Genomic DNA, 24,060 nt, shown 5'->3' with positions numbered 1-24,060 from the left:
AAATTATCATTTACAGTAGATTGACAGTGTCTTACAAGAAAATGAAGTCATCCACAACACTGGCATCAGTGTTGCGGAAGACGTTTAAATACGGTACTCCTTTAATAACTGTGTCCATTCCTATTCGTTCTCATCCACCCCACAACTCTTTTTATCATTTGTTTTCCAACCAGGGAAGGTTAAAACAGACACCTGGGCTCAAGTACTGACATAGCAGCACTTGCGCTCATATGTGTGTCTGTGTATATGTTCCTGTGATTTATGTGTCTTGTCCGGACTCAGAGTTGGGAGTACAAGCCCATACACCCTGCCGCCCCTCTTCCATCCTCCCTTACTTGCTCAACAAAGCTCTTTAAAAATGTGTGTCAGAGATTTGGGGGGGAGGTTTTCCTCTGAGACAAATAGAATTAAGGAGCCAACTCAAGACACTGAAACTATGCTATAGCTTCCTCAGCTAACAGTACAGCAGCAGCATACACCCAAGCCAGTGAAGCATTTGTTTTTTTACTGTTCTTTGTCATGTTTCCACTTTTTCCACAACGCCGCCTTCTGAGCATTAAAAGCAACAGATTGGATCATCCCGCGGCCCAAGACTAAACACACCAAGAACGCATCGCTGACAGCTGGAACCGTTCTCTTAAATATTATGTCTCTGAGACTCGCATGCTGACATAAGCAAATAATGACGCAAAGCATGAGGCACAGACTGTAGCGCCATCATTACTTCCTCTGGCATTAATCTCATACATTTATTCTGGTCAGTCTGCTTACAGGCAGGAATTCACCAGGGCCTCTCATGTTGCAGATCAACACTTCCATTTGTGCAGTGAGCGGCTTAAGTAGGTTAGAGGCAGGCATGCACACTCCACTTTCGTCTTCAAGCCCCGCGGGCAGTAAATGATTCTGTTAGAGAGGCTGGGGCTCGTTATCGACATGCTTGCAGGCGCTCTCGGCAGCCAGCTCTCGCTCACAGCCTCTGCCACCCGATGGCCATGGAGGGCAGAGAACATTATAGATTGGCTGCAGCAGCACGTACAGTAACATAGCAATCCAGGAAAAAGACCCACTGTAGCAGAGCGATTTGTAATGATTTGAACGTAAAGTGCTTTTCAAGAGTATTTGTACAGCTTGGACAACAAACTTTGCTGCATTTTATTGGGGTTTTATTCAACAGAGCAAATGATTGCAAAGGGGAAGCAAGTAGATGAATGGTTTTCCTTTGTAAAAACAAACATGTGGAAAGTGTGATGCGAATTTGAACGCTCCTCCCTTTCGCCGAATAAAATCTTAGTGCGGCCAGTCAACCCAGTCACCGAAATTGAAAGATTGAGGAAAGAGACTGTAAGCTCTTGACACAGACAAGAGGCCAATCCGATGGTAACTGGAAACATACTATGTAATGCACAGGTGGGAGAATCTGTTGAGAGGATGACAACTAGCAGTTGTGCACTCCACAAATCTGGCCTTCACGGAAGAGAGGCTTACAGAAAGACATTGTTGAAACAGAGCCACGATTCACCGCAAGCCATGTAGGGAAAATGACAAACATGTGGAAGAAGCTGCTCTAGTCAGACAATACCAAAAGCGAACGCTTTGACCTATATTCAAACTGATATGTGTTGTAGATGTTGTGGAAGATGAACTTAATAATATTAATAATATTTATTTAACCAGATAAAAACCTTGTTGAGATCTACAACCTTTTTTTCAAGAGGGACCCGGCAAGCAGAAATGCATTTGTTTAGTTTAGAAAGCGTCAAAGCACAAATAGTAAAAACAGCTAATGAAGAACATAACTATCAAAAGCAGTAGCAGCTAAAACTCTGCTCCTTTCCACAACATCCTTTCCACTGTAAAACCATTTGGAGGCAGCACTAAGCTGTGACGACACTCTGGAAGAAAACCTGTTAGTCTGCAAAAGAGTTGCGACTAGCGTGAAGGTTTACCAGTTCACAGATGGCCTCTGTCCAGACTGTGTGAGCTTGAGCTGTTTAGCGACGCAGAAGTAAGAAAATCTTTTGTCTCTATATAAGCAAAACTTTGTGTTGGTCTATCACATAAAATTTTGTTGAAATGTTTGTTGTTGAATAGTGACAACATTTGAGAAAGTTGACTAGATCAATACTTTTGCAAAGCGCTTGGAAAAGCAGGGACTACACGAGTTCAGGGAGTAGTATTATGTAAAAATCAATACTTTTGAGCTTTACCTCATGTGTATATTTGGCCTGAAACTGAAATAAATGGGAAAAACAGAGTGTGATGTGGTCCATCCTACAGCTTGCTTAATCTGGACCCAAATGGACTAACCCTCTTCCATGTGTCAAAACTGTTTTTAAGACAACTGCTGGTTCCTAGCCCGCTCCAGTAAAAAAAAAAAAAAAACTACAAAAAAAAAACAACACACCCTACCTTGCCTGGAGCTACTCGAATGCGTGCACATGCCTTCCAGTGTTTCGAAACAAGGGTCCAGTCTGCACCTCGGCAGACTGTTCCGGCTGAGGCAGTTAGACCAGCAGAACGTTTTCTCAGGTTAACGACCTCTGCGTCACTCAGGCTCACATTCAGATTTCACAAGTATTTGTGGTTGGAATGTTTGCATTTAGCTCATGTGGCTGTTCTGTGCCGAAATAGGTGCAACGCCGAAGTGATCCCTCTGCCTCACCCGGCCCTGGTTGGTTTCCCTGTGATATTTACTCAGAGGAGGGAATAAAGCAGAGGCAGATGACTTTTATGACCTGAGTGTTTTATTTTTAAACAATCCGCTCTGTTTTTGCACTGTGAAGCTATTTGGATCATTGTGCAAAAATGATCCATGCTGCCAAAAATTTGCAGTATAAGAAATTTGCTGCCATGCACGCACATGCATGCGGCAGCAAATTCCAGGATCTTGCACGAACCGACCCCCTCATCCTCAACACACATGTTTCCTGTCATGGCTGTAACATTCCAGGCATTGCACCCCCGCCCCCACAAAAATGTATAATGTACAAAGTACATCCAGACTGAACAAAGATAGACCTCTCTAATGGCTTATATTCAGATGCAAGACAAAAAAAGAAATGGAAATGTCAAAGAGGAGCTGCAAATCTGAGTTGATTAAAAGAATTCCAAAAGAGGAGATTGTAGCTTTCGCTCCCTTTGTTAGGCTAAAAGCTGCTAGCTTAAAACAAAACCACAAGGTCATAGTTACAAAAAAAAAAGATGAATATAACTTGTTCTATCAAATTCATGTGAAATTAAGGCAATAAACCTTTTAAGATTTTAAAAACACAGAGTACTTCATAATACCACACTTACACAACAACCCAAGACATAAGAATACGTTAAAAGCTGAGCATTTTGTCAAAATCTGATTACAAAGGTACATCTGTAATCAGATTTCCTAAGGAAACCACAGAGACCACCAATCTCAAGTCCAAAGGAAGACAGCTCCAGAGTCTGTGGCCCACTGTATAAAAAGTTCTGTCATCTTTTGCTTATCAAACTCTTTTTTTTGTGCCAGCTGTGTGTATCTTTGAGCACAAGAGGAACTTTGCTCCATGCAATGCTGATAATACAGAGGACTGCATGATACTGAAAGCTGATGATCTTACAGTTCCGCACCAATGCTTCGCTGAGGTTAGTACATGGATGGCTTTTTCTTTATTGTTATTAAATCACAATAAACAGTTTGGCATTATTTTTCCCCCCATAGCAGCCTGCCAGTAATACTGTTCACTTGGAATTTTAGATAGCAAGAAAAGCTTTTGCAAATCTTGACGTGATGTTTGGTTCTCAATAGAAACAGCAAAAGTAATTCATGCCTTTGTTTCACCACCCCCCCCCCCCCCAAGACTGTTGCAAAACTTTCGAATCTCACTCGAGAAATTACTCAGCTTCACAGTTTACATTTAAACCTTTATTTATTTACTGATTTAGATTGTTGGAGTGAGAATATTTAGCTCCAATACGTCTAGTCTTCTCATCTGGCACACTCTGCAGTCCTGCGTTTTTAAAGAAGTGCATGGATTAAAGAAAACATTTAAATCTAGATTTTAAGACTCACCCAGTCCGGAGGTTGCAGGCTTTGGAATATCAACATGGATGAAAAGTACACGGCTATGTCAGAAGCACAAGAGCCTTTCTTTGGTTGCAGACTTTCCATAACATCTGGATCTTAAACATGATGCCATTCAACTTAAATCATCCAGGAATTGAATGCACCATTTGTGAATATTACCACATTAACACCGTCTCGATTTCAGGGACGTATTGGAATGGTGAACCACTCCATTCGTTTATAAACTAGATGAAGTTTATTTTTATTTTTCCCACATGAGCCTTCTTCAGAGGGCATGAATACAAAACGCAGTCTTCATCATGGTGAAGGAAAAAAGCAATTGAAAGCAGTCTGCTCCTATTTCAAAAAGTAATTGTCCTGCCCTTTCAAATCACAAATTAACTGCGACTAACCTTAAGCTATAAACTGATTAGAAACAAGGTCCCTGACATCTATCGCTCCGGAAAATGCTTCATGCCCAGTTCTAAGACTTTGGGACTCCAGTGAATCCAAGTGAGAGCCATTATCCCCTAACAGAGAGAGCATGAAGCAGTGGTGAACCTTCCCAGGAAATTTACTTAGTGACTCATTCAGGAAAACTCAGAACATCATTAAGAGCTCTGCAAGCCTCACTTGCTTCAGTTAGGGTCATTATTCGTGATTCAACAGACCGAGACTGGGTGGGCGGGGAATCAGAGGGTTGCGAAGCAAAAGCCATTGCTGACAGAAAACTGCTCCAAGGACTGTCTCCCCTCTCCTAAATAACATCCAGATGATCCCCAAGAGACATTACAGAAAATAAGTGTTGCATCTGGCACAAAAATAACACACTTTCAGAGAACGAACATCCTGGTCACAGTCGGACATGTTGGTGATGGTATGATGGTCTGGTCTTCAGCATCTGGATGATACACCATGACTATTGGAACCACGAACTGCTCCAAGGCTCAATTACTCTTAGTGTATTTGCTATTTTGTAGGAGGATAGAGATTCCAAACACACCAGGAAGTGCACCTCTGAATAGTTTTTGAAAAATAAAGCAATAAAATAAAGGTTTTGGAGTGGCCCAGTCAAAGTCTGGACTTAAACAGCCTGTTAATATTCCAAACCCCTGTAAAGTGGCATAATTGAAACAATTCTGCAAAAAGGAGTACATGAAATTTTCTCCAAAGTTTATACGGCTGCCAAGCATGTCACATTATTAGGTAAGTCAGTACTTTTTAGCATAGGGCGTCCTTGATTTTTATTGCTTTTTTTCATTAATGAATGTAATCATAATTAGAAAACAGCATTTTGTTTTCACTCAGATTGAATTAGTCTGATACTGATATATATATATATATATATATATATATATATATATATATATATATATATATATATATATATTTTTTTTTTATGCAAAACTCTTCAGGATAACAAAATACCAAAAGCAGAAGAAGTCTGTCAGGGGTAGACATGTTGTCATAACTCGTAATTCATGCTGCCAAAGAATACCAGTCAGCCATCCAATGCAAACAATCACAACCTCGGCGTTTAGGACAACTGTTCTGCTCTAGTATGTGGACGTTTTATTCAGCCCAGGCGTCAGAGGTAAATTGAGTGCAATCATCTGCCCCCACACTGTGATTATGTGACTTTATGTGATCTTTATAGACTGGTTTGAAGAATCGCATCAGCTTCTACAAGCTCAAGTTTTATTAAAGCTGCCAAATATGGTGGTTTGCGTATATATAAAAAAAAGCAAACAAAAAAAAACAACAAACATGATGTTTCACAGAAGACTGCTACATTTTGACGGTTAGAAACGCACAATGCTTTGAGTGTTACTTCTAGCCTGTGGCGAGGCTGTCATTGATTTTATAGATTGATGGGGTCAATAAGTTTGTCTCTGTTGTCCAGACGGAAATATTACAGCAACTTTGATTTCCCTATTGAATTCCTGTGCTGTCTATTTTTGAATGGCACACTATGACATCTGGGTTTGGGTTTTTTTTGGGGGGGGGTTCCTCCTCAAATTCACAAGGGCTTGTGAAAAGCAAATAGAGAGAAAAACTGTTGTAACAGTGTTACCGTTCCCTCACTTTCTCTTGAGTGGGACATCAATAGTCAGTAGCTCTGCGTTGCATACAGATGAGCACAGAAACACATTTGGAAAGGACAATTAACGTTGCAGCATATCTGTGCAGGAGAAGAGAACCACTGGTGAGGCTTTTGCACTGAAACAGCAGAAACAATGCTTAAAAAAATTTATATCTGTTGAACCTTTCAGTTTTTGTCCTATTGCAAATTAAATATCTTTATTTAGACTTTATGTAATAGACCAGTAGCACATAATTGTTAAGTGAATGGTAAAGGATTTAAAGGTTATACGCTTTCTTTTTATTCAAATCTAATATGTAGAGGCAACCCATTCCATAGCTATAATAATAATAGTAATAATAATAATAATGAGGATGATGATATAGGCGTATTCAACCTGAAAAGCTGGTGTGCTCACAATATAAAATATGCAAATTCTTATTTGTTTCCTGAATTATTTGCAGAAACAGTAGCAGAAGTAGTAGTAATTTTAGCGTTAGTGTTATTTGCCCGGTTCTTATCTTTTCTGCCTGCCAGCTCCATTTTTTTCTCATTTGTTTTGCCAGATTATTTGTGGCCCAGTTTTTGGCTTCTTTTAGTTGCTTCTTTGTCTAACAGCTTGCCTCAGATTGGCCTGCAATTGTACGCCAGCACTACGCTAAAAAACACTGGAGAGTACTATAAAATGACTTTACCCCCATTTCAAGGGATGTAACAGATTAAATGTACGAGTCAACCGGAATTTTACTCTTGTTCCTTGAAGACGTTTCAGTCACACTAATAGTGCTGTACTGGCCCTAATAGTAGGACTGTATTATTTTCCGAAGACAAAACAATTTTTAAGCTTATCTTTAATAACTCACAACAAACAAATGGAATGTTTGGTGGCATCTTGTGAGTGAACTTCTTGAATGAGTCCAGACAAGTGTTGAAAAGCCGATCGTTCACTTGCACGAACATTGAAAAGCTGTACGGATATGTCAGTGTTAACTCACTTAAGACGCCCACTTAGCTAATGTTTAGCAGCATTAAGCTGTAGGTCAGGCATGTATACCTATTCCTGCCATGACTGTGACTGACCAATGGCCCTGTTGCACATTTAAGCTTAGAAGAGATCCAGAGGAACGTGTGATTGCACAAAGTGACAGAAGACTTTAGGGATGCTAGCCTATGACAAAACCAGCTAAAGCTCTTTGTAAATATGAGGGGAGAGCAGTTAGCATTACCTTTAGCTATTTGCAGGATGGTTTCACAGAAATGTGAAAACTGAAATAGCATCTCGCGACCACATGTGATGTTGCACAAAAGGCAATAATTTAACTCAGGTATTAAACATGATCACACTCTGGTTGATAATGATCAGTAGCACTAACAGTTAGAAAATAAGTTTATCTTGTTTTAGTGACGTTATGAGCAAAATTGGAGAGCATGTGGGAAAACTAGCTCCAAAAGACCACTTGTGGTAGGTGATTGCTCCACCTGGTCTTCATCATTTTTTTTTTTATATATGAAAAACTTCTCAAAGCTTTTCATATTTTGTAACAATACAATGACCGACTCTAATGATGTGTTTCTTAGGGATTCTGTGTCACAGGACGACTCAAGAAATTGTGAAGTGGAATGAAAATGAAAGCAAAAATCCCAAAATTGTGGCGTGCATTTGTTTTCAGCCACCTTGAGTGACGACCTTTTATTGTAATTATAGCTTCTCTGCATAGAAGTCAAATCGGATGCCGAGTGTCTCTGAACATCAGTTTCTACTTTTTGTCACACATTCTCTAATGGATTTGCGTCTGGACTTTCCTTGGGTCTTTCTAGCACTCGAATAAGGTTTCATCATAACTGTTTGAATGTAACCTCTGTAAACGAGTTAAGGCCCGACTTCAACTGGGTAGGAAAACCTCTGCAAAGCAATACACTTTATTCTGATTGTCTTTTAAGACCCAACATCCATTAGGTGGGTCGTGTCATTTGTGACAGAACCCAGACCATACTCATGTCTCATTGTCACGATAACATGATCATTTCTTTCAGTTTGCTCTCCTTTCTTTTGCACTAAATGATTCATACCCCAGTCAGCCGTGAAGGGCAGAGAATACAGGACAAGTGGCACTTTCTAAAGGTACAACTGTGTATCAAATGGCACCATGTCTCTTGTGTGGGTTTGGTGAAATTAATCCATACCACCACTTCTCTCCGCAGTCTGTACAAACATGTCATCCATTGGTCGATCCATTACCCAATCATCATCATTCATTTATCTGCTGATACCTGCGGTGTCACAGGTGCCTAGCTCCAGCTGTCTTTGGGTGAGAGGTGGGGTAAAACCTGGACAGGTTGCCAGTAACTTCACAGGACAAACAACCATTACATTCAAATTTAGAGAGACTAATTAACCTAAGAGTCATCATGTTTCTGGAATGTGGGAGGAAGCTGGAGAGAACCCACAAATGCACAAAGACAACATGCAAACATGGTGCAGAATGTCTCCAAACCAGGGTTCGATCCCAGGACCTTCTTGCTGCAAGACGACGGTGCTACCAACTATGAAACAAAATATCCAAACTACAAGTAAGTAGCATTCTCTTTGAAGATTCTCTTCAAGAAAATGATCCTGCAGATTGATCACCTCCTTTATGGACCGTTTTTAACAGGTCTCTCAACTTTTTCTCCTCATTTTTTTATAACATGTCAAGCATCTTTAGGCTTACCCAATCACCTTCACTGCGGCTTGGAGCAAAATCTGGCAAAACAGTTTTTGATCATTTCTTTTCCAACTAGTCCTTAGCAACCTCTTAGAGTTTCTCTGCTCGCCAACCATAAACCCAGACAACACTCAGAAACCACGGCCAGTCTTGGATGACATCAATTCTTCAGGCCATAATCCAAGCAGACAGGCCAAGCTTAGAGGAGAAACACAAGGCAACGTTCTCCAAAACCACTGAGATGGAAATCTTGAAAGAAGAGTGGATCCAACACCGGGGATGAAGTGATGAGTGTCAGAACAATCATTTGTCTTTGCTAGAGGACAGAATACAAATCACAAGCTGCCATGTGTTCACTGACACAATTACGTCGAAAAATGTGATTCTTTATAATCTGATTTTTGTCTGGCTGAGAAATTGCTCCAACTATTCCCACTTGCTCACAAGAAGCGCAAATTTGTCTGGAAAATGTCTGCTGAAGAAGGAAAGAGGAGTGTTTTTGTGGAAAGGAGCAACACCTACTTAAATCATATGAGTCGATGTCGTGATACTGCAGGACCTTTGTGTTTTTGCTCGAAGTTATTATGCCATCATAATCTCAGTCAAGTAATGGCAGTCTGAAAAGAATAAGAAGCAACTTGTAGAAGTATGCACACTCACCTGTTGGGAATTCTTCAAAGTGCGCTCCTCCAATCCTTTCTTTTTTTCTGATGACTGGCCAGGTTATTAAGGCAAGTAGACACGGGCTTTTGATATTTTTTCCAAGAAAATTTGCGCAAAATTCACAGTTGCCATCCACATGAGAAAAAGAGCCACATTTATAAAAGACTTGAGCTTTGAGTCATTTTGCTTTTGGTCACGAAACAATAAAGGAGCTTTATTTTGTTGGAGGCAAATCTCTTCACGTCTCACTGAATATGTTTCAGTGAAAAGAAATGATTCGATACATTAAATCTAAATAATAATAATAATAATGTTTTGGGGCCAGAGAAGGCAGTGTTGATTACCATTTAGTGCCTGAACTTTACAAGGAAAATGAGACAAAGGGTTCTGCAGACATCACCTTGCCTTCCCTCTCACCGCGCGCACACACACACACACACACGCACACACACACACACACACACACACACACACACACACACACACACACACACACACACACACACACACACACACACACACACACACACACACACCAAGATGGAGCCTCCCCTCCGAGGCAGATATCCATAAATCCTGTCACAGTTTCCAGACAAAGACAAGCCTGGCCTTTGCCTCCCTTCTATATTACTCTGACTCATTCAGTGTACACAAAAACTGCAGCTGAGCACCGATCTCCTCCTTCGAAAATCTTTGTGGGAACGGAGTGCAAGCGAATGTAAATACGCGATTAAACATGCATGAGCCGCAGCGAGTGATACGCAGAGAAATGAGATAGAACAGCTGACATTTTGCTCATGAGAACATGCCTTCACGGTACACGCGGCGTCAAATCACATGCGTTGATGTCCCTATCAAAGACACAGAACGCCGAACAAGCTTTGCAGCAACTTTTTTCGTGTGCCACCAAAGCAGGCAGTGGCACACTTTGTCAAATGGGTCTTATGATGTGTCTGCGTCGGCCGTTCCCTCGAGAAATGTCTTGAGAAAACGTATGAAGCGATAACCAGCTCTCTCTCTTGAAACTTCCAACACTGGCTCATGCCGCCTCAAAAGAGCGTCATTAATTAGCGCGCTATTATCAGAGCCGAATGCTGGCTGAGGGAGATTAATGGTGAAAGGAGCTGCCATTGGATTAAAGGTCACATCCTGTGTGTTAATCACCCAGAACCCCTGACCTCTGGATGGAAACACAGTAGAATGAGCACATTTTTGCCACCTGGCTGGGCACCGATCACTCCGAGGATCAAATTCGGGGACGGTTAAGGGATGAGGCGGAAAAGAACATTTATAAAAAAGTGCATGAGGACTGTGATGAAAGCACACCTGCAGTGGCAATGGTAATTCTTGATCATTTCTGTTGGGAGTCCCATGATGATGCGTGAGCCCCAAAAGTCCAAGTCAAACACTGCATTAACATTCAGTACGCATCTCACACAAGCGCCCTGGTGTACCAAGGAATACAGTCAGTCACAGTCTCCTCTCAGTCACACGAGGCCCTTTGCAAGTGTCTTCCCAGCACATTACGGCCTTCGTGTGAAAATCCTTGAGGACGCTCCAAGGTGGACGGATTCATTTCTGCGTGTTCCAGAGAGAGCGCTCACACGCTGGATCTGCACTTCTATATCATATTTCTGCAGCCCACACACGCCTCCCACTCTCCCACTTCTGACATGTCTCTCTCAGATCGGATGTGACTCACTAGCTCTGGTAGTGGAATGCTAAATTCTTCATCTATTACTCCCATATGATGATTTTTTCCACCGCCTTTCTTTTCTGCAGCTCTTACAGTTAACCGCAATGGACTTCGACCCTCTGATTTGCGAGGTGGTACTTAGGGACCACATGGTTTTAGGAGAATTTACATACTGTCAAAATAAGGGTTTGATTACACTCTCGTGAACGCGGTCTGACAGCTCTGGCACTGGGTTTTTCTTAGAGTAAATCTTTGATATGCGTGGTGGATTATCTAATCTGCTTAGATTCAGCTTGGCTGAAAGAAGTAATAATAAAAAGAAAAAGACATTTCTAAGACACACATTGAGGGTTTTTATTTCGCTCTGTGCTGCTGAGCAGAAGTTGAGGTCAGGGAAACAAAAAAGAACATGCTCTGGGAAGGCTGTAGGTGCTTACAGAGCAGCATTTATTCTCAGAGGACCCTGTATTCCTGCATCAACGGTTTCCAGGACGCAGGCACTTGCTTCGCTGCTTGTTTGATGGGCTATTTTCTCTCTTTCTCAAACAGAGGTTTGCACATTTTGACCTTGGTGTCAGCACAGCCAGTCTAAACCTGCTGAATAGCATGTCTCTCTCTTCCTCAAGGAGACAATCAGCAACCAGCAACACAGACTTTGCTCTTTTTCTTCCTGAACAGGACAGCGACTGAAAGGCAAATCCAGGAGTCTGTTGTCGTGTTCACGATGAGAAACATACTGTAGATATTTTAAATTGTGTATTTTCCTATTGTCGTAGCATGTTTGTGGAAAATATAGTTCACTACTCCTATCCGAAACACAAGTAATGAAAAGAATTTCAATCGTCCCACTGTTCATCTATAACTGCTTATCCTTGCAGGATCAAGGGGTGGCTTTTCTCCAGCTGTCATTGAATGAGAGGCAGAGTACAACCTACAGATTACCGGTCCATGACGGGGTAATACAGAGACACACAACCACGCACAAACACACACCAACGGGCAAGAGAGAGATGAACCTCACAGTCATGTTTTTAGACCGTAGGGGAGGAAAAAACAACTGTGCATAGAGAGAACATGCAAACTTTGGAACCCATGATCCTGTAAGGCAGCATTGCTAACAACTGAGGCACTGTTCAGCCCAAAGTACAATCCTCTCTGGCCTGAAAAGATGTTTGAATGTCTCCATCGGTTTAAATAACTTAAGAGTAACGGACACGTGGGACAATTTATCCATCCTTTCATTCTCATCTGCTTATCCGAGATCAGGTCCAGGAGGGAATCCCATATTTCACTTCCCAGTGACGTTCTCCAGCTCATTCTGGGAGACATTAAGGTTCTCCCAGGCCAGAAGGGATATTTGGTCATTTTAGTGGGTTCTGGAAGGATAACATATCCCTTCTGGCCTAAAAGGGATAAATAGTCCCTCACACCCTGGAGGGGAAATATAGTTCCTCTAGAGCAGTGTTTTTCAACCTTTTTTGAGCCAAGGTACACTGTTTTAATTGAAAAATCACGAGGCACACCACCAACCAAAAATGTAAACAAAGATACTCTGTAGCCGCCTATATTACAGTCATTCTTATCAAAGTGTCTTGAATAGGAATCAAATGAACACAAAAATTTATTTTTATCATATTTTACATTTCTTATTTCAAATTGCACTTAACATGTCCACTTGAAAAATACACCTGAACATTGCCACAACTCTGTGGTGTGTGATGCATGAATATAGCAACATTCATGCATCACTAATTCTCTTGTTTTAATGTAAAGTGCTCTGTACCTACTGCCATCTAGTGATAAAATTACATGATTACGCTGCTAGTCATTACTACATCAGAGACACTCAAAGATGGCATTATTGGCAGATAATTAATTTTCAAAAAATCTTTTAAGAGTAATTACCGTATTTTCCGGACTATGAGCGCACCATACTATAAACCGTACCTTCAAATTTTTTGAACGCCCCCCTGGAAACTTACATATATCAGCCGCACCGGGCTACAGGCCGCTGGTATCTCTGCCGCTCTCGGTTTCCCATAAGGACCCAGCAGAGGGCAGCGTCCTAATAACTGCTGGATATATTAAGGACGCAGTTCTCCATCTCCAAATCCGGTGGTGTTCACGCCAGAGTTTACCTGCAGCGGCTTTATTTCCCTCCTGTACTGCCAGATCGATACTCCTCAACTTAGAAGCTACATCATATGAGTTTGAAAACATTTCTCTGTCGTGCATGCTGCTAGCATGTGCTTGTTCTAAATTAAAATTAGCACGTTCTTCTTTGATTTCCAATTTTGACTCCCAATGATTCACTTCCTGCTAAAGAGCCCCCTGGTGGCTGAAGAGAAATCCACAGAAAAGCTGCATGTTCAGTGTAGGAAAAAAGTAGCAGCTCATAGTCTGGAAAATACGGTAGGTGAAATTTGATCATTTCCATGGCACACCTGACGATCGCTCACGGTACACTAGTGTGCCGCGGCACAGTGGTTGAAAAACACTGCTCTAGAGGGTTCTGGGTCAGCTCCTGGGTCTCCTCCTGGTGCAGAGTGTCCAGAGACCTTTCAAAAGGAGACTCCCAGGAAGAATCTTGATCTGATACTCACTCATTTTGTTGCAGAGAAGCGAAGACTAAAGAGCTTCCACCTAATGATGGAGCACCTCAGTTTAGGGTCATCTTATGGCGTAAGGTCATTTCAGTCGCTTACATAAAGGGTCACCTCCTTTCCAGTCAAAGTCAGATTTCATGACCATAGTTTACATTGAAAATATAGAACTTTGCATTGTAGCACAGCTCTTTCGTTGGTTGAAAAGGAAACAGAGCCCTGATGGCAGTTATGGCAGATAATGTCCTAATTTATCTATATATCTCCTGCTCCATCCCAATGAACTGCCCCAGTCCCTGAAAATGCCAACAGGTACATCTGCAAGGGCCATGAGGTTTTTTTAAACCACACACACTCTTTGTCACTCCATCTTGGGATCAAAACAAACAGGATCATCAGACAAGGAATAGCTTGAGGGAGTACAACACAACATATTGGTCAACTTTGTCCTGAGAGAATAGCTCTTAATTTTGGAGTAAAAGGAAAGTATAGCCCTTAAAAAGTGTCTTAGAAACTCAACAATCACTATTCCATAAAATACCTCAAGAGACACGAATGTAAACCTTTCTCGGATCCACCAAACGCCTGGACTGGACAACCAAACTCCCATGATATCATCTGCTCTGTTCTATGGCACGGATGAAAGCCACGCTACTCTTCCTGGTTCTGAGGTACAACACTCAACACTGCCCAAGGAAGAGTATGTAGGTGATCCCTCAGTTATAATCTCTGTTCCTTCTTCTTAAAGATTGATACCAACAACATAGGTCTGCCCGTCCACAGGTGTGAACCTTGTTCTCCATTTGGAAGAGCATAAACCATGATAACTGCATAATGTGCAGGGCTGTTGGCATTTTGGGAAGAATCTTACCCATTCCAGGTGTTCAACCTTTTACCTAACTCCGCAAATTCTGCCGTGATGACAGATTTTCCCTTTTCCCAAACTTTGAGACCCCGCCTCCCTTAACTCCATACCCAAAGTAAAGTATTTCTTAACAACTTCAATGATATCTTTAGGACTGATCTACATTCCCTCTCAAACATGAAACAAAGCCTTGGATGGGGCATGTTCTCCTTTGTGAGGAGAATGGACTGAATGTATCAACTCTCAACGCGCAACAGGCAAGTTTGATAGAAGTGAACCGGTTCAAGGCTCCAGATGAGAAGAAAGAAAGAGCAAAACCCGAAACCTTAGATCATGAGAAACAAAGCTCCTATTCAGTCATATGCCGTAATTCAAACCCTAACTTGCACTATGTAACAATAGCCAGTGTCATATTAGACAAATACAACACTGGCTATCGGGTTTTTGTTGTTCACAAAAGCTGGAGCGCATATGACCTTGCCCTGTATATTTTACAGATATGCTAATTACCTTTACTGTAAAAGGTGATGGGGAAAATAAAACAACACTAACAGGATGTTGGCTGCTGAATAGGCTTTGAGATATTGGATATTGTTTTTTTTTTTTATTTAAATAATTTAGTTATCCAACTCGAGCCCTCCACATGTGGGTGCTTTAGATGTTTCCCTGATTCAACACCTGATATGAATATACTCATACATACATGAGTAATTCTCAGAGCTCTGCAGAACTTGATATATATATATATGTGTGTGTGTGTGTGTGCTTGTGCCTCATGGCAGGGGGCGCTCATGAACCCAGACGTTGTGACTCCACAACTGCAGAGTAAGAGACAGTAACAGCGATCTAGCCATACAGAAGCTGCACTGATACAGAGAGCGAGAAAGACGTGGTTTTGAGTTGTACTTTAACGGTTTCTCCCTTTGCTGTTAAGCACAGCACGAAATTAATAATATCTGCCTGGCTAAGTTTGATTGAGATAACGGAATTATTCTGCAGCGGCGGCGCGGCTAAGCATCACATGTTAAGGAATAGTCTTTTTGCCCTCCAGCATTGTACGCATGCTCGGAATTTTCTTATGTAAACAATAATATGCAGGGGTCTAGATTTGTAAATCCGATTATAATTAAATCGGTGCCTCACCAGCTATGAACCTCACCGCACGTCACTGATATATACACACACAAATAATATTACATTATTTGTGTATATATATATATATATATATATATATATATATATATATATATATATATATATATATATATATATATATATATATAGTGTGTGTGTATATATATATATACACACACAGAATATTGAGAATATTATATATAATATTGAGAATATTGAAAATAATATATTCTCAATATTATTTAGAATTTTGTTAATTATTGGCTGCCTGTTACTCGTATACCTGTGAATGTCATAATAAATAATAATAATAATAATGCAGACCCTTGTTCTAATGTATGAACAAAGTGTGAAAAACATGGGGAAGCTGAAGGGGTGCGACTACTTTCGCTTTTCACCTGCCTTTGAAAAAATGCTTTGATAAGCACTTCTTCAAAGAGAGACTCAGCATCCTTCCTTTATTTTCTATAAACTCAACACGATGTTCTCTCAGGTTAAACACTGTAAAGCCTTGAAAGTCTGGCAATTTTTTTTTTTTTCCAGGAGCTCATCTGAAATCTTGGCTTAATTCAGGAAGTAAAATTCTCAAATCTGTGATCAAGCTCAAACATTTGCATATCGCTAAGCGAAAGAGCAGCGGGGGGGAAGAAGTAAAATTTTTAAAGATTGAAAGGTGGGGAGTGATTGATGTGAATTTTAGTTTGAGTGCGGGACTTCCTCTTGTGAAGCTGTGATGCTGAAAAGCCTCTTCTTCGGGAACTCTGCACACACATTCTGCCACAGTCTTGTGATATCACTGAGAGAAAAAATAAAAAAGCACATGAAAGATCACTCTCAAATACACCCACGCATTGGGCGGAGGGCGGGGGAAGAGATGAGTTGCAGAGATTACTTCGGTACTACTGAGCTCTATTCTTATCACTGCACTGTTTGCTCTCGCTAGACTGTGAGCTCAATTGACATTTCACCCAATTTCTGGTAAAGCACTTCTAAAGCTTTACTATCTTCTTATTCTTACTCTATGTAGCTATAAAAAAGTCTGGTCCCGCCACCCCCCATCCTTTAAATAGGATTCTATAAAAAAGAAAATCCTCCACTGTTTATAGCACATTAATGTCCTGAGCAGGCACACACCTGCACCGTTCTGATTTATCCATGGCGTTGCTTATGAATGAGGTGAACCTTAGCCCACCATTTACAAGTGTGCTGTCATTCTCTCAGATGATGGCTGCCTGTGTCATCCGACTCACAGAATGTGGATTTATCCGCCCACGCCACGAGAGCAAAGACAGCGTGTCCACGTGGGAAAAGACAGAATGCGTCGGTTTCCTCGGCCCATAAAACACACGCGTGTGATCATGAGCGGTGGCGGCGAAGTGCTGAGTGCGTTCTGTGCAATATGTTGATCCACCCCTCTGCCTCTGCACCACTTGCCTGGGTGGACCCCTCCTCTCTCGCCCCTCCAAACTGAGATATTTTTTTCTCTATGTGTGTGACTACATTACACCCCTTCTCCCCCACCCCCGCCAGGAGAGCCCACTGATCAGGTCCCCGGGGTGGGTGTTGGTGTGGAAAGCAGACCTTTTTCCCTGTCCGTGCGATGTTATTGATGGGGTGAGGTAATGGGTTGCCCCACTGTGCTCACATGGACACTGAGGATAAATCAGACTCTGGGTAAGAGCCAACCAGCCATTCTACCTCTCTTCAGACTCAACTACCATTTCATTAGCTTTATTTATGGGGGTTTTCTGCCCTTCCGAACCCCCGTCTTTTTGTCCTCCCTCTGGAAATGCTGTTTTTTTCCCCCTTTCTCCTTGTTCTAAAATGCCATGGCAACCCATGTACACCTCAGTCAGTCCTCCCCACCACCCCACTCCCTTCTTTTTTCCCTGGAAATTATTAGGTGTACTGTCAGCGTAACTTCCCTGGGACTGGACCTTGTCAAGTTCTAGGCAACTCAACCTAGTCAGGGTCAGGATGTGAGGCTGTGCCGGTTATCTTGAGATGGACAAAGGGCTGCGGAGGTAGCTCTGTGCTCTGAAGCGGTGAGGGGACTCAGCACTGGCTGGCTTTTAACATTTGATGCCGGTCCATCCAGCTCAGCACTTCCTGCTGAGCCATGTTTGAGCTGGTTGATCAGCAACAATTCACCTCTGGGCTCACAGCTTCACAGTGGCTGAGTGGCTCACAGCTTAGCCACTCAGCGAGAAAGTCGCGGCTAAAACTGGATCTGTCCTTGAGAAAACCGGGAGGAATTCTTTATTTGCAGTTGCTTGAACTTGTATCATCAATAAAGCATCAATGCTCAGCTTCTCTGCTTTTGGAGATGGTTTCTAGATCATCAATATTCAGATTCTTTTCAGGTTTATTTTTATCAGATTTTTAGCTCTTTTATCATTTTAATATCTCATCTGTCAAGGTTCGTTTTGCCTCTGTAGACTTTCTGGGAAGGTTTGCAACACCTTGTCCTGTTTTAGTTTGAGCAAGGCACTGGCGTCCTCACTATTTGTGCTTTCTGATCATGTTTTGGCGAACAGTGAAACATCTAGGGAAACTGTGCCTCTCCAGAGAATTCACATTTTATTCCATTAAAACCACAGATTTCAATATATTTTATGGAGCAGACCCACACGAAGTAGTGCATAAAAATCGAGTAGCAGAAAAATGATACGGTTTCCCACGTTTTTGTACAAAAAAAAGAATAAAATGTGTATGCATTGGTTCAATCCCAGATTTGACTTTTTCCATGTATTTACCTGGAACAAACTTCCAGAACACTCTGAGTTCTGGAAGTTCTGGAAGGCTAAAACCCCAATTGTCTAGAGCTGCCTTTGATTAACAGCAACTGGAACATTCATTAATATATTTGATGGTGATTACGCTTGATGATTTTGATGATGGCATTTGGCAAAATGTGATGTTTGTCGCTTGTTTGCAGTTCCCAACATAACTGGTTATCGTGTTGTGTTTTTATCATGTAAAGCACTTTGAGCTGCCTTGTTGCCGAAGCGTGGCACGCAAATAAACTCGACTTGACCTGACTTGACTTATGCATAACTTAATCTTTTTGTAAATCCACTGTTCTGTGAAGGCCAAAGTATGGAACAACTACAACTGTGCCAAGACGTGACACCTAAACTAACAGTCCAGACAAGGAGAGCATTAATTAGACAAGTCACTAAAAAGCCGGAGAGATCCTCAGTTTAGGTGGGAGAAACTATTGACAGGAAATACAAATTAGCCCTTAATGGAAGAATGGCAAGAAGAAACTCATTATTTAAAAATGGTTTAAGAGGTTGTGTTTGTAGCCTGCTGGAAGCCCCATAGCAAACACAGGAAAGAATGTGCTCTGGCCAGATGCCACCAAAATTACACTTTTTGACCTTCATTTTAAAAAAGGTGTGTGCAGAGGAAAAATATCACTGCACCCAATCCTGAAGACACTGTCATCCTGGTGAAATATGGTAGTGGCAGTATCATTCTGTGGTGGTGCGTTTGTGCACCAGGGGCAGGAAAAAGCAGGTCAGAGATGAGATGAAGATAAATGGAGTTAAAGTGTAATTCTTGAATAAAATATGTTAGAGATCCAAAAGAAGTGAGACTAGACAGAGCTGCATACTCCAGCTGACCTTGGAGCTACAATCGAATGGATCAGATCAAAAAACATTAATGTTTTAAAATGTTCTAGTGAAAGTTCTAGCCTGAATCCAATACAAAACTTAAAAATGTATGTGTACACTCTTTTTGCTAGAAAAAGAAGGAGGATAAATGTAATAAAACCCCCCAAAATATTCCCTCCACCAAACGGTGGATCAACAACACAGATTGGTAGGGAGCTTATTACAAAAAAAAAAAAAAAAACTTCTTATTTTACCTGTATCATTTTTCCCCATTCTCAATTATAAGCTGCTTTTTGTTGGTTCATCACACAAAAATCCACGTAACTCTTCTGTGCATGAAATGTACCATACGGTATGTAGCGTGGATCTGATATGAAATGTGGTGAGGCATTGTCTGCTTAAAGGTGTTTCCCATTAAAAACAGATGGAAGTGACTTTTATATTTCTTTTCTTTTTTTTTTTTTTGCTCATTTGCTGGTGAACACTGATTGCGTGACATTCATGTTGGAACGCATCCATACAATGTCCACTTTACTGAACACTGCGTGAATCCATGCAGGCTAACAGATGGTTGACTGAGCTCCAGAACGGCAGTGCCGATGCCAGCTTCATTACAGGGGTGCGCTTGGATATTGAACAAGTGTGAATATGTCTGTCATGCTCCCGGCAGCCATGGACAACAAAAGAAAAAAAAGGAAATTCAAGCAACAATTAACGACAATGCGTGAAACCGTGAGACGCACATCATTATCTAAATCTATCACTAAAGGATAAGCATCACAGGAGAGAGTGACAACTGACACTAATCATCTGAAGGGCAAATTAAAAGCACAACAGAACAGATTCCAATTTGTTTTTTTTTTCTTTTCAGTTTTAAAACTAAATATCATTCACTATCTGTGATAGAAAAAAGATGGTAAGCTCTGAGATGCAACGTATTTAATAGATGAAGAATGTGAAGCTGGAGCGGTTCATGTCCTAACAGCAACATTTAGCCAACATGTGATCTTTGCAGGAGAGAAGGAAGGGAAAAGAGAGAAAACCGCGTGTTGGCAGTTGACCAGGTGCAGCGAGACTCAGGAAGTCGAGCCGGAATTCCAACAATGCAGGCAGTCTCTGTGCTCTTCTGTGAGGTGCTGCCATTTCTGCTCGCAGCGCTCTCTTTGTTGTGGCGAGTTAAGAGGCAGTCAGGTGAAGTCCTGTGGGCTGCGAATCTGATATTTGATTGTGAAACGTAAACCCGGGCCGATGACTGATATGATGAGGACATTGATGTTGCAAACTGTGAAAGAAAAGCAAGCAGGTTCCTTCCTCGCTTTCCCCTCTGACACAATCTTTAAAACAAAAGATTGTTTTCCCAGGGCCATTTGACTCAACTTCCGATAATAAATGCCAGCAGAGGCAAAATGGATTAGGACCCTGCAAAAATGATACAGCACAGCAAAGCCGCTATCTCTCTATACGGCTGTAACAGATTGCGACACATAGTATCGCTTTCATCTGAAAATGCAATTATAGATTAAATATGTACTGTTTTGGGGGAAGTATGTCTATGAGTATTTGAACCAAAAGATATCCTCGTACTATCCACGACAGCAAAACAAAAAGCTCTCGTATACTGACACAATTACCGACATCCCTTGTACAGAAAAACACCTGGTTAGCTGCTAGCTCGTTCACAGCTAACTGATTTAGCTAGCTGCTAGCTGTCTAAACTAGTAGATTAGCTGCAGCTATGTTTAGTTATCAGCTAAAATTAACTCTTATAATCTAGTTAAATCTAACCTTATTTGAGTCTATTTATTGAGCCTATATTAACCAATTCTCTTTATTTTAAAAAACATCACTAGTTCCACAGGTATTTGCATTACAGCATTTTCAGGAAGTATTTGACATGTTTGAGCTTTTTTAAAAAAGGGTCAAAAATAAATCATTTTGGGGTCTTTCAGGTCAACATTGATGATCCAAAATGTTTAGCCAAAGAGAGCAGAAGGACTTAAGTGATTACCTGTAGGCAGAAATGCATAAACAGTTTTCAGTGAGGGCTTATGCAACAGCAACAAAAGATGAACATATTTTCAGGCTTTTTATAAATTTTTCCAAAGGTAAGCCAGAATAGCTGAGAGCACCGTAGAAATGCTTTTCCGTGCACCGGCAGTGAAGAACAACTCTTAGAACCACCAATCTACAGTATCTTTTATAATGCCTGTTTTGCTCCACCATAATTAGTTTTCCTTCAGGATATTTTGCTCATCTTTTAATTCATAACTACAACCTCTGTCTGCATCGCATCCTACAGCTGACGCCCTTTGAAATCTTCAAAGTCCGTTAATTGATGCAGTCACTCTCAGCGCTGCCTTTCATGTGGCTCCTGGATCTGTTAAAACAACCCACTCCAGTTATTCCTGTAACTAGTGGAAAGAGATATTTCAGGTCTCCAACCTCACCCCCCTCCACTGAAGTGGGTTGCAAAATGCACTTTTAGCAATCGTGAAAATGTGTCCAAATATTTACTAGATCTTGAGGTGGTTATTCTGTTCATCTGGCTGCAGTTGACCACAGCTGTGAATATCGAAACTGGCGAGTGAGAAGCGTTTGTGTTTTATCATTGAGCTGCAAACCGGGGCAGAGATAGGCGGATGCATTATTCAGGCACCCGCCTATGTCCAGATAACACAGCTGAAACAAACAGTTATCTTTCCTGCTCTGATAGTTGAGTGAGGAGATGGTGGTTTTACAGATGGTTTGAGGGGGGAGCGCTCCCAAACCCACAGAGCTGAAAGAAAAAGACAGGGAAGGAAAACAATCCCATCTGACATAATAGGGAATGCTTTTTCTCAGATTTAGCTCAAGATACTGCGTGTCTGAAGTGTTCCAGTTACTTGTGTGCCAAATACCAATTGAAATCAAACATTTTAAAGCACAAAATGAATTGAAGCTGATTGCTGCAGTCTGTCAAAACATGTCAGAATGTTACACAACTGTGCATTTCTTTGTTTAATCACTGTTTTTCACGGACGTCCATTTTTTTTTCTTTACGCAAAAGATTGACTGACAGCAAATGCTGCAGCATGGGTGGTGGTTTTAGCAGCTATCGTAGCCGCATGAAGCCGATTGAAAGGTTTCAGATCATTTGCAGGCCACTAGCTTGGGTACAGTCATCAACCATGTACGCAGCAGGAGATGCTGGGATCACCGGAGAACTATCCTTCAATGTTAAGCTGGTGTATTCACAGCTTGTACTTCTCCATGGGAGTCAAGGCGCACAGATGTAGAGTTCCTGGCAAGTCTGTGCTTGAGTTGACCCAGAGTTCATGTTGGAGCAGAGGCGGGGGTTGTTCTTGCGTCATAGTGGGGACAGTCTAACAAAATAAATTTTGTTTAATATGGCGTCCACTCATTTGTTTGCCAGATTGTGCAGTCCTAACGAGAGGAGCTGCAGTTCAAATGCGGGGGATCGACAACTACCTCCAAGAGTGAATCGGTGACTGAGGAGTCTGGACATCACCTACGAATGGAGGTAAAAATTGTCCGAACTACCTTAGTTGGCTCATAGAAGTTTGAATAAGGAGAGATTTTAGTTTGTGTCAAACAATCGTGTTCATACTCAAAATTTAGATAGAGCAATCAGTCTAACATTCATGCTGTTGGGCAATGAGAGGAAGATGGAGTACCTGGGGAGAATCCATGCACGCACAGGGAGAAGTTGATGCAGAACGACCCAGTCCAGGATCCAAACCCATCACTTTCTTGCTTCAAGGCCACAGTGCTACTAAATGCGCCACCACACGTCCCTGCCCCGTCTTTCTAAAATGACTTTACCTTATTCTGAGATGGCATTCTTCACCGAGAATTCATGACATTTGGCATCATCTTCCCAACAATGCTGTAGTAGATGCTCCCTAATCCTTGGTGATCTTTGTAATTCCTTTACCAGCCATTTGTGAATTCTGAGATAAAACACTTCAGGTCATCTGCACACCGTAGAGTTTCTGTATTCTGTAAGACTCTGACCTTTTTTTTTTCAAGGAACCACAATCTTATAGTTAGAAATGCTAACAACTTAAGAGGTTATAACACCTCTTAATAAGGTGTTAAGTTGTAAAATTGAACGATACAGTTTGTGGTAAAAGTAAATATTATGTATGTTAAAGGTCCCCTACAGTTAAAATAATGTTAATATTTAATATGATATTTTTTCACTTAAACTCTGTTATATGCAGCGTTGTGGTGTAGATAACACCCGTTCTGACCCTCACCCTGATGGGTGAAACAAGGCTCTCTCACAAAAAAAAAAAAAAAAAAGATTTGGCTGTGGCAAATATGTGCTTGAATTATGTATTCTATAGTTTTGCATGCTATTCTAAACAACAAATAATTATCTTGGCGGACATGGTAACTGTTAATATCCATACTATATCTGTTAATCAGAAATAGGAATAATTTTTGCTTTTCTCTTTTAAGTAAAAGATCATGCAATAAAGTTTTGTTTAAGATTTTTGGTCAATAAAGTGACTATTTCTGCAGGTTACCAAATTGTGAGCATCTCATGAAACAATTTCTGGTTCAATTGTTATGTAACTGTGTACTCAAATCACGTCGCACACATCTGAAATAAAACAGTATACAACATTTATTATTTATTCAAAGAC

At 41.2% G+C, this 24,060-nt stretch overlaps 1 long non-coding RNA gene across 1 annotated transcript; it reads left to right on the top strand.

The window, feature by feature from the left end:
- On the top strand, positions 1-24,043 carry LOC145552767 (uncharacterized). The gene is made up of 4 exons (XR_014088863.1): positions 1-2,005; positions 3,503-3,618; positions 12,065-12,142; positions 22,821-24,043. It is a non-coding gene; the product is annotated as an uncharacterized LOC145552767 (long non-coding RNA).
- Positions 24,044-24,060: the final 17 nt, after the last annotated feature.

This window comes from Poecilia reticulata, chromosome 9 (assembly GCF_904066995.2).
Source record: "Poecilia reticulata chromosome 9, P_reticulata-male-v2, whole genome shotgun sequence".
NCBI classification, from domain to species: Eukaryota; Metazoa; Chordata; class Actinopteri; order Cyprinodontiformes; family Poeciliidae; genus Poecilia; species Poecilia reticulata.
Note: the sequence above shows the minus strand (reverse complement) of the source record. Positions and strands in the feature narration are given on the sequence as shown.